Source organism: Rhinolophus hipposideros, assembly GCF_964194185.1.
Source record: "Rhinolophus hipposideros genome assembly, chromosome: 18".
NCBI lineage: Eukaryota > Metazoa > Chordata > Mammalia > Chiroptera > Rhinolophidae > Rhinolophus > Rhinolophus hipposideros.
In genome coordinates, this window is record NC_138064.1 from 2,533,670 (window position 1) to 2,547,426 (window position 13,757).

General features: G+C 50.1%; 1 protein-coding gene across 4 annotated transcripts in view; it reads right to left on the reverse strand.

The window, feature by feature from the left end:
- The window catches only part of GRB10 (growth factor receptor bound protein 10), a 131,872-nt gene that overhangs the window by 92,740 nt on the left and 25,375 nt on the right, over window positions 1-13,757 (reverse strand). Inside the window, exons 1-2 of one of the 4 annotated variants that reach the window (XM_081079426.1) lie at window positions 11,027-13,069; window positions 10,185-10,310 (exon numbers count right to left, since the gene is read on the reverse strand). The exons of the other annotated variants lie outside the window; for them this stretch is intronic. The gene's annotated coding sequence lies outside the window, so the exon portion shown is untranslated. Of the gene's footprint in view, window positions 1-10,184; window positions 10,311-11,026; window positions 13,070-13,757 lie in introns of those variants that run through there. 4 annotated transcript variants of the gene reach the window in all.

Sequence of the window (13,757 nt, forward strand, 5' to 3'; positions counted from 1 at the left end):
ACCCACTCCTAGAAAAACGCAACTGCTCTGCTTAAGGCAACCAGCCACTTCCAGAACCCCCCGAGTCACAAACGGTGCTAAATGGACACTTTCTATTTTTATTGAACCAGAAATCCAAAATATGTATTTCATGCTGCTTGCAAACACAACTACAAAAGCAACTCCATCTCCTTAGGAAATTTACTTTGGACTCTCCAGAATGTCTGTTTCCCACTCTCTCCTCTCTTCCCCCAGACACTCAGATGACAGCCCCCGCCTGCCGGCCCAACCCTTCAGCACACACAGTGCAAGCTCGTCGCCTGTCGTCTCTGACGCCAGCCTTACTACACGTCTTAGATGGGCTAAACCCTTCTTGTTCAAGAAGTCGGCCTTGTTCCCTGCTACACCCAGAAGAGCACACAGGAGGAACTCAAGAGGGATCTGCAAACAAGCGAGGCTTAACTAGTGTGCTTGTTGATGGACAAGTTAAATAATAAAACTTTGTTTAAAGATTAAATATTGTGGTCATCGTGTCATAGTGTCATTATTCTGTACACCTTAATACAGTGCTGGATGTCAATTACATTTCAAAGTAACTCAAAAAATATTAACATTTTTTAAAAAGATAAAGCATCAAAAATTAACATAAAACAGAAAAGTTTCGAGTCTTCAAATAAATCATTGCAGGATTTTAAAATAAAAAAAGCGGTACCTTCCATAAAAGACAGAAGATCCTGTTCCTTATTAGGAAAAATATAATTGAGCAAATTTCATGATATATTAACATAATCACTTGTAGAATTTAAAACAGATATTTGCATTCTAAATCATAATAAAAGGCTAAAAAAGAAATTAATACCGCTTTAAACAGCAAAGGGAAAATGGAAAACAGACAGAGGAAGGAGCGTCCTAAACTGAAACAACTGATTCAGAGGTTCATGACATGTCGCCATGATGTCAGCTGCCCAGTTCCCTTCTGTTCAAAATAATACTCAGAAATATTCCAGCGGAAAAAAAATACCCAAAGCAAACTGAAAAAGAAAAGCTTTGAAAGGACAGCTAGAAACCGGGTAGAGACAGAATGGGCAAAGATCTAAGAACACAGCACAGAAAACAATGGCGAAGGAGTGGCAGTGATGGTCAAGCATCATCTAGGACAAAGACACACTAATCCACATTTTTAAAGCGAAAGCCATTGATAAAAGTGTAATCAGTGAAGAACGAAAATAGTGGTAGCTCTTTATCCTCCAAATAACAAAGCCACAATAGAAACGAACCTTACTTGATAAGAATGAACATCATACTTCAATAAACCTTTTACACAAAAGTAAATGAACACACAGAAATGCTAACACCTCCAAGGAGAAACTGGGAAAGACTGTTTGTAGTTGGAGACTTCTGTGGATCACTTAGGGCAAAGGAAGGAATCAAATTGAGGTAAAAAGAGTCCATAAAACTACGCCAGATGAGACTGCAGTCATGGGCATTTATGAAAAGTTCTCATCGGCAAATATTTACAATATTTGAAATTATTATTTTATAAAATACTCAACCACAGAGAAGATCAGTACATTTTGCTAACACCTAAAGATCTCTGGAACCACAGAAACACCTGCAGGGGCCAGGCCTCCTGCTGCCAGCCGGCGTGAAGACACAGAGCAGACGCCACAGGCCCAGGCTGACACAGGGACAGCCAGCCACCATACCAGCAGGCCCCGTGCCAACAGGCCCCGTGCTAGAACCAAACACAACACAACTAGAAATTAGGAACGTGTGCATAAAAAACGAGAACTTAGCCACTTGAAAATTAAAAACAAGCTGTGGCCTAAATAACTGGTCCAAGGAGGAAATTAATACAAGAGTCATCTCTGGACAATTAGAACAATGAACAGCATCACGTGTCAAGACAGACAGAAGGAAAGAAGAGAAACAACAGAAGGAAAACTAATGCATGACCTTTGCACCTCCTACAAAAGAAAGAAGAACTTAAAAGAGTAGGGCAAATCCATCCTTCAACCAGAAGGAAGGAAATCTGGTCGAAAACAAATCAGAAAGCAAAACATTACAGAACTGATGAAATTCCAACAAAGATGAATGAAAGACAAATCTCTTACAAATAAAAAACCCCACTAATATATAAAAATTTAACAAAAGAAGAGGAATATAATCATTTCTTTAATTGTATAGTCTTTTTACAGACAAACCTAAATAAATTTGGTAACTTGAATGAAATTATAAATTTTATTAAAGATATATACCCAAATCAGAATAAACTAAAACAAACAAACAAAAACCCTTAAGTGAGAAAACATTGGAGATGAAATTGCATAAAACCCACCCTCCTCCCACTCCCCCAACAGAAAGGAACCCATGGACTCAGATGCTCTTACTATCAATTATTTCAAGGGGGGAAAAAAATGATTTCCAAGTCCTTGGTAGGACTTGTGCACATAAGTATGTGTGTGTGCAAACAGACACACACACACACACACACACACACACACACGAGTGTATGTGGTCTCAGCGCCCATGTTTACAAGAGGAAAATGGAGTGCATCAGTCAAGGTCCCAGGGCTGTGACGGGGGCCTAAGCAGGTGACAGTCAGTACAGAAGTCCAGGCTCTGACCAGAACACTCCAGTCCTGCTGTTTGGTCTCTGGACAGACAGCAGCTGGGACCGCACTGAAATGCCAGCTCTGCAGCTCAGACCCTGACCGGCTAACTCAGGAGCTCTGGGGTGGGGCTGCAATGCAGGGGGTGCTGTAGGAGCCCCGGGGGGGGCAGTTCCACCATAGACTGACCCATGAGAACCTTGGTGACCTCATCCTAGCCACCAGGCTGCACATCCCATGGGAGGTGGGGAGAGGCTAAAACTCCAGGTGCCCGGGCGGCACCCCAGACCAGAAAAAATAAAATCTCAAAAAGAGTGTTTGGGGCTCTGCAGCTCCTCAGGTGTTTCCAAAGCTGAGCACCACTGCTCTCGTCTCTTTTCTTTACAATTATTATTCCTTTTTATGAGGAAAAATGGGAGAAAATTACAATAAAGTTTTGAAGAATCACGCCTCACTTTCTGGGGGCGGGGGAAGGGGAACATATCACCCCTAAGCCGTCTGAAGGAAGAAAGTCATCAGCTCCTCAAATGCCAGCCCTGAGTTCTACCCTGCAGGCTGCAGCCGGCATGCTTGCTGCCGGTTAGAAACCCGTTCCTTTTCCTCCGTGCAGATAAAAGAATCCCTTTCAGAACACCAACTCGTCCTCTCTCCACAGGTCTCTGCAGAAGGGGAGAAGGTGCAGGGACGTCACTGTCAATTACCTGCAGCCAAGAGTGACCTCACCATTCAAACTGCGTGTGTTTAGGCACAAGCGTCTGCATTTGACCTCTGCTTTTCACATTCTCAGTATTTTCTGAGAGACTTGTCTGGAATATTCTATTCAAGTATCAACAACTGACTTCAACATCATGACGGCCACACTCCTTGTCTATTTGTGTATTCATCTGTGCGAAGCATCCACTCCTCTCAACAACCCACGTGGAACACAGTCACTGTCCCCACGCAGGGCCTGGACACTGAGAGCGGAAGGGACTCGCCAGCGGTCGCTATGCCGGCCAATTGTGCAGAAAGTCCTTGAGCTCTGCTCTGCACAGACCCAGAGCCCAGGCCCTGAGCTAAGGGGCAGCTCCCGGGAACAGGACTAGGTCTGTGAGACCCAGGGGAGGCCAATGGTACATACATCTTCCATTTCTAGCTCCCCTGACCACGCGGACGCTGGGCCTGAGAGCTGGGCCTGCACTTCCGCAGTGGTCAGTGTGCAGGCACAAAGGGCATGCGTCAGCAAAGGACTGGAATGCTAATCGGTTCCTGAGGCCCCTGGAAGGAATGACCCAACTCACTTGAGATAAGCATCGCCGGACAAAGTCAGTAAACACACCTGAGCAAGGACGGCCGCAGAAAACAGCCGTGGCTCCCCACACACAGGCAGAGTGGCCGCACGTCCTGCATCATAAAGGCACCAGCAGGGTAAACAACACTGGCCTTTGCTCCTGCACACAGGTCCAGGGGCTCCGCACGGACGTCACCAGGAGCGCGTTCCACATTCGCAGATGCAGTAAAGAGACCCCTCTCATGATAAGCAATCGTGTGCAGGTGACAAGGCAAATCCCACATTCAAGCACCGAACCCTAGACAACTTTGAAACCTGTGAGCGTGACTGTCCCAATATCACAAAGGAGGACGAAGGCTCTGAGCTGTTGCATAACCTGCCCAGGGTCACACGGTGAACCTAGGACCTCCCGGACAGGGGAACCGAATGGGGCCAGAGCGGGCCAGCAGGCCTGAGCCAGAGAAAAGGAAGGGTGAGAACGTCCTACCCATATGTGACCAGGGGACACTGGAGGAGGAGGAAGGAAAACCATTATAATTCTAAACCTAAAATGTGGATCACTTTCCCATAGACCTAAGCTTGGGGTCCTTTTAAAAGAACTTATTTTCCCTGATAGACGTTTTTTAATTCATGAAAGTTCTGTTTTCGTGATCGGTCTCATGACATGATAATCCTCGATTCTTGAGTTTTATGAATAATTACAAATGCTTCTGGGTGCCTTCCAAGGGGTAGGGCTTTGTACATCCAAACTATAAAAAGAAACGAAAAGTAAGAGACTGTGCCAATTAAGTCAAAAAGGGAGAGGTTGCCACCCAAATGGCCCAGGACACACCAGCGCCCTCCAGCCATCTTCACGTGGCAGGGAGTGAACGCTCCCAACGCAAAGCACAGCGCTGGCATTCGTCGTCACTGCTTACAAATGTGATCTGAGATTGTTGGGACACCGATTCCCACTTGGTCAGTGAGATGGAGGACACTGGAGCACAGCCCCTGGATTTAAACACTTTATAAAATGGACGCACTCCAGGGCCCTTCCAACCCCCACCTAAACGGAAAGCACCGGTCACGACAGGAAAACCCAGCTCACTGATGGACATCGACTGGGAAAAAGCACCAAGGAGGTGTACCTAAAGGACACTCTCCAGACCCGGGACTGAGATCACAAAATACGGGAGACAGTGGCACTGGACCTTTGCCTCAGTCTTTGCATGGGTCTCAGAAAGTCTCCAGCCCCCTTCCGTCCCAACAGCCCCAGGTCCAGTGTCAGAGCTACAAGAATCGCGGGTCCCTGGTGCTTCAGAGAAGGGGTCGTGGGTGCCAGACCCTGGGGGTGTGACAGGATGCGGCGATCAGGTTAATGTGCACGCCGGCTGCTTCCTGCGGAGCTGCACACGGCACAGCAACCTGACAGCCTGAAAATACAGGCTCCTTGGACGACGTAGCAGCCAAACAAGGGGCTCTCTATGCAGGGGCCGAGGTACACGGGGGTGAGGGGGCCAAGAGCTAAGGGAGGAGACACAGACGTGGGCAGCGGCCCGTCCCACTGGAGAGTGGGGGAGGAGAGGAAGGATGTGAAGCAGGGCTGCCTTGGGGGCCCAGGGGCCAGGAGACTGCTTCTCACTGAAGACCCTTTGGACCTGTTAACTTTCTGCCCGGTGCAGGAGTTACCACCCAAACGTAGAGACACACTCGCTGTGTCTTAGAAGAATCTGTGCTGCTGTACCTTCCTCAAGCTTGCCCTGCTCGTTGGTGATGTCAGCAAAGCGCGTCCACATTTCTGGCGCTCACACCATCTGGCTCCTATAAACCGCAGGTGAGAAGAGCCAGCCTTGCTTCTGCTGGCTACAAAGGACTGACAAGCAGACTTCAAAATCCACCGTGCATGTCAGAGGGGCTCGGAATCCAGTCCCCGAAAAGAACGCCATCGCACGGAGTATTTTTCCCGGGACTGCCAGGAGGCTACCACCATCTGCTTGCTCTCTCCCTCACTGGGCCCCCTTCTCAGTGTCCGGCACAGGTATCTCCCCAATTCGAAGACCCCTAAGTGTCGGGGTCCCAGCACGCACTTCTCCAAGCGGTCCCCTCCCTCACTCGCTGGCCTGCTCATTCACCTTCATCACACAGACATTGAAAGCTCCCTGCTCCCTGTCCCATCTGCCCCACGGCCTCACCCCTGAATCTGGGAGCACATGCCCAGCTCCTATGCCCACCGTAGCTTGGCTGCACTCGCCCCCCGCCGCTCCTCCATCTCAGCACATGGAATGCCCCTGCGTCGACTCGCTCAGGACAACCTGACGTCCGCCGTGACCCACTCTGTCTCCCCTGAGACAGATCCAGACTTCAAGTACTGCTCCCCAGGCTGCGTCTGGTCTGGGCACATGGTTTTGCTCCCCAGTTTCCAGGCTGCAGCTTTCTCAACAGAGCAGCCAGAGGATCTTTCCAACCGAGGCTCCACCATGCTGCTCACAGGCCCCTGACCCCCACCTCTCTCAGAATTTGAGCAACTCCTGAAAATTGGTTCTCCACCCACCAGCCTCTAAGGGGAGAAGGGGAGGGGGAGACGCCGGGGGGTGGGGGACACAGGAGGCAGAGGACACAGCTGCGGAAGGGGAGGGACCAGGGAGGAGGGGGCGGTGGAGAAAGAACCAGAGAGCCCCAGGGAAAGTAAAGCCATGTTTCAAACTGCTTCATCCCACTTCTGCTGCTTCACTAGAGTAAATGCTCAAGGAAGCAGTGGAGGAAAATAAAACCATTAGGCTTCGCATAAAACCCACTGATTTTTCCATGGAGTCCTTTCTGTTTCCGTGGGCTTGAAAGGAATGTCAGGAACGGGCGCCAGCCTTCTGCTCGGAGTCCCGTTTCCTGGTGAAGAGCCAGAACCAAGGCCAGGCGCAAACACACCATCCATCCGGGCTGGCTGAGACAGCGGGGCCTCGGGACACACAGCCGGACACGAGTGGCTGTGACCCCCACCGCCCAGTACACTCCCACCCTCTACATTTTTCTCGAAACGCTTCAAATCCATTTGAAGGCTCTCAGGTCACTCACTGTGTTCCCATACAATTCCTAGCTGTTTTACAACAAAGCCTATATTTACTCCAGTGAAAATGTGTCCAGTCGAGAAACAACCTAAGCCTGAATGTTATAGGCTAACTTCTCTTCTAGAGGGTTCCATTGATAAGACGTGAGCTAACTGTTGGAACACAATGGACAGAAAACAAGATGAATACGTGGCACCCCTCCCATCCTCAGTGGGTCAGGGCAAAACGACGATATCCATTCTGGCCTTACAGACTCTGAAGTGGAATAAAGAACAACTCTGACCAGACTAGACCCTCCCCCAAAGGGGAAAAGCTACGAGGGCGTTTCCCCCACAGCATGGGGACTCAGTGCTCCTACTTTACAGACACATGCGCAATTCAACTTTAAAACAAACAAACCAACAAACAAAAAACCCTGGTGTTTTCTCACAAAAAAATAGGTTTAATGGGTCTATACTCAACTAGATAGATGATGCTAAAAATTTTTCAAACTCCAAAGTTCTAGATGTTCGCAAACACATTAATTTATTTTGTAAAAACTTATAAAGTTCTTTATTGTGTAATAATAAACTGGGATTTAAAATTGTTCTGTTTCCAAAAAAACTAGATTTATATATACTCTGGCCACACTACTCCTCCATTATCAGAGACGACATGAATAACCAGCGGGAACTTGTTTTTTTTCCCTGAAGTTTGCATAATTTGCAGGATCTGTCATTTTCAAAGCAGTCATTTCCCCCCATCGGCTCTAAGAACTACAATGACTAAGAAAGTAATAATCTCCCGATGAAGTTGTTCACATCCATCATGTACCCTCTGGACCCTTGAACGTCCACTCATTTATCTATGAAGTAACTGGTCAAAATAACCCTTGACAGTACAAAGAAAAGAGCACCTCTGAAATGTCACCCCCTCCTCTCCCCCACCCCGTCTTTAGGCTTATGGCTGTTATTTCTGAAAGCATGAAATGCCTTAAATGGAGCTATTCAATCAGAGTTTGTCCTTCTTATCATAAATCTCATCGCATGTTATTACATTCCTTCATCTTCCCTTAATTGAGACTGTAACTTAAAAAAAATTAATCCTCCTTTCAACTTAGCATGAATTGTAACAGCCTGTTGATTCTGCTTCTCCTTCAGCAATACTGTCACCAGGCTGCCCCCGCTCTCGGAAAGAAAAAAGGAAAATCTAGTTCTTGGAGACAGTTGGAATGTCAGGCCTACAGATCCCATGGAGAAACACACAGAAGCCCTCGGCAGCTCTCCATGGGGAAGCACCAAAAACGAGTGCCCTCTGCTCCCTGGGGGGCCCTTTGGTACCGGGAGGGACCAAGGCAGAGAGTTCTTTGCAAAACTTCAAAGATGGCCATAAGTAACATGTTGGTAGATGCTGTTCTTATTGTCCATACTCAAAACTTGTGTGGAAGGTTAAAGGAGCTATAACACTGAGTGAGGACCAAAGACACACACACACACGAGATTTCCCTACTGCATCTTTCCTCGTTTCTCCCTAAGCAGGTTCGCACATGGAAGCTGTGAAGGTGCCCATGTCCCTGTTCCTCCATCTCAGCGCCACCCTGTTGTATGGCCTCCTCCATGATTACAAAGCATGTTGAGCCAGCAAGAGGCAGCCCTGGGGTAAGACCTCCAGAAGGGCTGGAGTTCACTAGCCATCGTTGTCAGTAACCAGCAGTGGACAGGAACATATAGACCATGACACTCAAGCTCCAGGCCTCCTCCCCGACGTTTGTGACGTAAAGCGACACCCTGTCAATGCCAGAAGACCCACGCTTTTACATCACCAACACACACGAGTTCTCGGTCTGATCCTGCTGGCCACTTGAAAAGGGAACAAAGACAGCAGACACCTTAGATGACCAATCACCCCAGGCCCAGTTCAGCCTGCACTGATCCCCAGGGTCCCAAGATAGCTCAGCACTGACCAGAAGGAAGGGCCCTCCAGGACCACAAGCTGGGCTGTCAGAGGAGAAAGGGAAGTCCGTTGTGCTCCCAAGAATCATTTTCACCATTTACAGTGTGAGTAAAATCGGTAAAGCAGGGTGGACTTGGGATGCACGACAGTGTGGCCTCGACGTGGCTGACCGGCTGCAGGGACAATTAGCTAGGTGCCGGGCCTCTGACCTGTAGGACGCCACACCTACGTCCTGGAGCCTGGGCCACTGGCTCGGACACTGCCTTCCTCATCAGTCCTACCCTGCTCCCTCCAGACCAGAATGCCGATGGCTGGGGGCATGCCGCCTCTGCCTGCGCAAGCAGGACAGCACCCCCCCGCCCCCCGCAGGCTGAGCCCACCAAGGGGCTGCTGCAGGGGGTACACCTAAGTTAGCCAAACAATGGGGCACTGTGGGGAGCTGTGGTCGCTGAAGGCCCACAGGACTTGAGGGAAATGCTCAGAGGCTGCCTAGACATTTGAGTGGGAGAAGAGAAAATCGGACAATTAAGGCCATTTCTACCCTCTGTCTCTCTCCCCTAATACCCCAGAACAAACATGGCTGGAGAGATGCAGTGAACACTGAAGGAGCGCAAGAGCTGTCCTGGTGTCCAGCCGACCGCCCCTCCCCACCTACGGCCAGGCCCCCTCACTCCAGGAGCCGCGTCCAGGGCTGGGGGCCCACGGCTGAGCCACAGCCCAGGCTGAAGCCTCTGTGAGAACACCGTTTCCCTGGTGAGCCACTCTCCCTGCTCCCTCTGAGACCCTTTATTTTGTGTTGCAGCCTTTTTTGAAACCCTGGGGACTGGGCTCCAATTGTTAGATCAAAGAGAAGATGAGTTCTAAATGGAGCATCTTGCTACGAAAAATACATTCCGTGTGAGCAGGGGCTGTGGCCAGCCTGCAGACCTCCGTCCCCCGCACCTAGGACAATCAACACGGACCAAATGGGTGCTCGCTAGGAACTTATGGGAAGAGTAGAAAAAGTCAGGACAGTGAGAACGAATCTAGTCGTGGTTTCAATCATGTATTCAAGCTAGTAGAGTCTACTCTCAGGTTCAGTTTGCTTTCTTTAATGCAGGGGCTCATGGAGGAGGAGTGAGGGGGAGGCCTGCACCCGACGAGGTGGCTCTGCCGTGGAGAGGACGCACATTCCACACCAGGCCTCCAAATGGCAGGAGTGTGGAGCCCAAGGGCCTGCACGCCACCCACCCCCCACTCGCACGTCCCATAAGAACACGTTTCGGGAACTCCCTGGCCAGTGTGCCGTGTGCAGCCATGGAATAATACCCACTAGCTTTTATAGAACCAAAGACTCTACCTCGGACTCACCTCCAGAGAAAGCATGTTGGGAGCTGTCTCGGTGACCACAGGCGACCACCACGCCCACTGCCCAGCTGCCTCCAGACCCCGGGAGCTCCAGGCCCCAGCTCAGCCAGTGAGTCCCTCACTCCCATGCTGGATGACAGGCAAAGAGTTCAGGTCAAGAAAGGCTTCTGTGGCTACAACAGCTTTGGAAATTCGTACCCCAGAGCAATCTTTCGTCCCCCCTAAATCACTACCCCCACTGACATTCTCTGGGGACCCAACCTCACCAGTCCGGCCATACGCCCAGCTCTGTACTCTCAGAGGGGAAAGAGATGGTCCATTTCCAGAAAGGGTGGCCTCAGGTGAAGTACTGGGGCCGGGGGAGGCAACCTGCCTGGACCTTCACTACTTCTGTACCCAATCTCAGGGCTGGGGGGCCGGGGGCAGGCAACACACAAATCAGAACACAGCTGAGTCAAGACCCGCCACCCCGCTTCTGTTCTGGCCCATCTCCAACATAATAACTGCCAACTTGTGAGGGTTCAGTCGGAGTGGCCCAGGGGGCAGATGATCACCCCCAATTTACGCACAGCGAAGGGGTACTGCGGCGGGGGAGCAGGGAGTCAGCCGGCATGGAGGGTGGTGGCATCCAGCCTATCCTGGCCCAGCTCAGCTGGGTGAGTGAAGACGGGGAGAGGACACAGGGAGACAGCAGGGTGAGACCTGCAGAAACCCTGCAGTAAGGCCCACTGTTAGCTCTGCCTGCAGCGATGGGAGTCCATTGACCTCACCTCAATCAATATTCAGCAGACAGGTCTCCTGCAGAGGAAGGCACTTCCTACTGGTGGAAACCAGACAGACCTTACCTGTTGGGGGCTTGTGATGGCTCGGTCTGTTTAGAGGGATCGTGGATCCTTTCAGCATCCAAAGGCGTCATACACGATGCGTGGTTTGTGATTTACGCTGCACAAAGCTTAAATCACCTGCATAAGGCATTTTATTAAGGATACCTGCTTTTACCCTCTCCAGGAATGTGTAAGCCTGAAAAATATTATAATGATTATGTCGAGTGGAATATCTCTAAATTCTAGTAGCTAAATTGCCCACAAGTTAATAAAATAAAGAGTGACTGGTCACACATGTATGAAGGCCTTTGAAATGACAATGGGTAGAATGTTGGGAAATGAACTTAGGGTCACGTGGTCACTTCTGAGCCCCATATTCTGAGGTTTTTCCCATTTTTTTCAGAGAAACTAATCTTTCCCTGGGTTCTGTTCCGAATGTCCCAGGACTATTCCCAAATGCCTTTCATGCACATGCCTTCAAATTTACAACACACGCTTGTGAAATTGGCTTGTTTTCTTCAAAATGGGCAAAAAAATATAATCTGCAATTAAATAAAACTGACATAGAGTTGCCTGTCAAGCTGGTCACCCTGTCACCCATTTCTGTCTATTGTGTTAGAAAGTGAATATTGAACTTCACAGTAGAGAAAACAAAGGCAATACGAGTTTTGGGCTTGACGAACTGTAAAGAGTTACTGAGACACCGTACCTCCCCCAGTAACAGCAGGACCGGTCAACAGACACGGGACAGACTGCTTGCTGCACACCCCGCTTGGCGATGTTTACAAAGCCCATCCGGCACCCACAGGGGTACCACCAACACCCCAGCTCAGGCCCACAGGCTCCCTGCCCGCTCTGGCGGCTGTACTCACACCAATAAGGAAACGGGGCCCTACTGACCCATCAGTCAGGACAGCTTTCCTACAGCTTTACAGTCAGACATGACACAAACTTGAAATCTGAAAGAATCCATGAAGTTGGGTAAAAATAAATGTCTTAACTTACTTCTAAAATATTTTAGAAAGAAAGGACCTCTTGATTTCTGTTTAGTATGTTTGATATCTTCCACAAATTCCTGAGTTAACATAAAGTTTTCCTTCTGTTTAGCTTTCTCATGCTAAATATTTAGAGTAATAACAGTGACTATTTAGACATTCAACAAATCCCGACTTTCATGGCCAGGAGATGCGGTCCGTCCAGCCAGACAGCTCTGGAATGAAGTCTAGGCCTTTTCAAAGGGGGACAGGATACCCTTAATTAAAAAAAAAAAAAAAGAAATTCACTGTTGTACTGATATCAGAGACCACTGTTTTCACATGGGAAGAAGGCACTTACGAAGTCGAATTGAGAAATATATGAGCAAAATGGAATTGAAGAAAAGGCAAATTTTTAAAAAGTGATTGTAAACCTCCAGCTGCTGTTGGCAGGACGTGCGGGCAGCTTCAGAGAGGACCGACGATAGAGCTGGAATGTCGCAGCTCAGGTCACTTCCCTCAGGTGGACCTTACAACAGGGCCTGCCACGGCAGTGACGCCACGTCTACCTTCTGGATAGAGGGGACAGAACGGAGCACACAGGACACGGGCAGCAGCAGCAGACCTCGTGTCTATTCAAACAAGAGGCGGGATAAGCAGCTGGCATGAAAAGGGAGACTGGACAGAAGTGAGTAACTCGCTCACTGTGCACGTGGAACACTCTCAAGTTCATTAGTAACCGTGGAAATATTAACGTTAGCAACACACGGCAATAATGTGCGACCGGTCAGACTGCTACAAACCACAAGGCCTGGGAGGCCCTTGGAGAGCAGGGGGCGCCTGGGGGGCAGCAGGACTCTCCGCGTCCCAGGCTGAGCTCCTTGGGCAGGCTGTGGGCGGCCACGTGGCAGCAACTCCCAAACCTCAGTTCCAGGCGCTGGAATGCTACTTCTCCTGGCTTACTGTCACACGCAGACACTCGTGTACACACACACACACACACACACACACACACACACTCACTGCCACAGTGTAACATGGAAAACTGGAAGCCTCCCAAACGTCCACAGATGCCCCTCTCCCTCGAAGCAGATCACAACAGTGGCCCCTGCCAAATTCACGTGGCAGAACCCAGAAGTCCTCTGTCCTTCCTCTCTCACACCTTCCTCCCTGCAATGCACCAGCCCAGTTACTTAGTGCTAGAGAAGTATCTGAAATCCACCCACTGCCTTCCTTCTGGGCTGCCAACACCAGGCCACCACTGTCATCTGACCTGGAACCAGCTTCCAGCACCCACTGCACCCTCACCTGCTCACAAGCCTGCACCCCAATGCCCACCAAAGGACACCCGGCCTGACTCACGGGGCCCTACCTCCCTTCCAGGCTCCTAGGGAGCCGCTGACCCATGGTCTGCCCCACCCCCGCCTCCTCCAGCTCCTCAGACACGCCCCTCCCTGGTGGCTTTGCATGCTCTGTGCCCTCTGTGTGGGACACTTCCACCTTTGTCCACTTCCCCTCCCCCAAGCCGTCCAGCTGCTGCTACAGCGCCTGGACACCAGTCCTGCAAACATATCCAGGTGTGCTGAGGCTGCAACCCCCACCCCAACTCGGTCTGTGTGTGTCTGTTTCCCCACCAAGAAGTAGGGACCATATCTGCCCCAGGCACTGCCCTGTCCCAGCTCCCAGCACAGGGCGAGCAGCTCACATCTTCGGGGATCATATGAGACACGCCCAGGGCAGCTTGGTAACTGCTGTGCAGGCCCGCTCCAGGCTGCTAG